Genomic DNA, 2022 nt, shown 5'->3' on the forward strand with positions numbered 1-2022 from the left:
GGGGGCCCCCCCACCCCCCCCAGCTACTCATACACAAACATGTCTGGCCAGACATGTCTGGTCCTATTTTTCTCTGAAAGAGAATACAAACCAGATAAAAGTAGTATATAACAGGGAGGACTCCCTAACATGTTATTTGCACTCATGGATGATACCACTGACACAGGATGAAATGTTAAATCGCAGGGAGTTATCACTCCACCAGTGTGCATGACACCACAAAAACAGCACATCAGCTTCAAGTCCCATTGACTTCGCTATGGGAATGAACCTTAGGAGTAAACCATAAAGACAATGAGAAAAGAAATCTAGCATATGTTTCTGGAAAACAAATAATCTGCTTTGTAAAATTATCTGCTCTGGATTACGCCATGTCCCTCTTGGAAAAAAAGCTGTGGTATTTCATCTTCCTGTTTTCATGTCACTCCAGCATATACAAACTGTCTTCCACTGGAGTACAGTTAGTGAGTCTGGCTGATACTGATAGACACAGGGGGAATTATAGGAATTTTGCTTTCATGTGGCATTGAAAAAAGAAAAAATGTCAGCATATTTCATTGTTCAAGTCTGATATTATTTAATTGTAACTCAGCAGCATAGATTGTGCTATTAATAAAGTGATTAAACTCTTGATAACTTCACATGATATGCTGTTCACATGACAGACTAAAATACAATTCATGGGCCTGAAAAGGCTGGCGAATAAAGTTCACTAACTTGATCTGAAACACAATGCAAAACATTTAATACAACCATGTAAATTTGCAGCACAGGCAGGCGAGATTTTTGCAGCCTGTGAGTCTGAGTATTTTTTTAGTATTTTTTCAGCTCTCTCTAGAGTTTTTGTAATATCACTGGATGTGATATGTAGTGCCAACTACAGCACATTAAAATAGTGTAAAAAAAATCCTTACTTATAATAATTATTTCAAATTCTTCATTCAACTCTCTTTGGATCATTTTTAATATTTTCTAATGTTGTACATAATACTGTTTTACATTCTACTTGACAATATTCCTTTTAATAAGCGTGGTCATGTTGACTGAAAAAAAAAAACACCAAGACTTAGAAAACTGGAGGCACCTACTGAGGTAGGATTTGGAGTCTCTGGAGTACAACTGCATGGCAACTAATACTAACTCTCCGGATGCTGGTGTTGCCCAGACTACCAGCTTGCTTACAAAGATACATGAAGTCCTCTCAGATATTTTCCAGAAGAATAATGTTCCCAAATCAGATATTAACCTACTGAAAAACATTTAGTAGGAATGCATTGCACTGAGGTATGCCCATTCTTCTGCTGTGGTGGGACACCCTTTGTCCTCTCTTCGATTAGACTGTTAAGAGAGTGTGGTTGTAAATTCCTCCACACAAATGAAACACTGTCATCTGACTGCAGTGTGAGGAAATTTTGGGTGGATTGTGACTCTCCATGATGGACCTTCAGGAATGAAGGCAAGCTGGAGCACTGGCCAGAGGGGTTAAAACCAGCTTCTCCAGTGAGGGATACTCCCCTTACTCACAGCAGGTGTGAAGGCTGCTGCAACCGGCAAAGCCACATAACTGCTGCTATTTTCCTGCTGCAGGAACCTGTAGCAGGGATGACAACACAGAGCAGCCTGTAGCAGTCACTGATAATACAGAGCGGCCTCTCTGCCACGTAGACCTGCACAGGATCCGCTCCACCCTTAGTCAAAAAAAGGGCGCCTGTTTCATTTGGTCAGAAAAAGGGAAACAGGAATTCTCCTGTGACTATGGGCAACCATATTTCTGCTGAACACTGAACCTGTGTTGCTGCAGAATGTGCAGATGGCTAAGCAGTTCAATAACTTAACAGTGTCTCTTACTGGACTATTAGTTCCCTCTTATTTATCTAAATATTCTGCAGAAGAATTTCATGTGTACATATCTTCAAAATATTTACAGTATGCAGATGTACTCTCTATCTAAAAAAGCCAATATAGAAGAATATAGTTGAAGGAAAGAAAAAACTTCCCAATCATGCTTTATCTAGCTATGTT

This window comes from Chaetura pelagica, unplaced genomic scaffold (genome assembly GCF_000747805.2).
Source record: "Chaetura pelagica isolate M959 unplaced genomic scaffold, ChaPel_1.0 scaffold596, whole genome shotgun sequence".
Classification (NCBI taxonomy): domain Eukaryota; kingdom Metazoa; phylum Chordata; class Aves; order Apodiformes; family Apodidae; genus Chaetura; species Chaetura pelagica.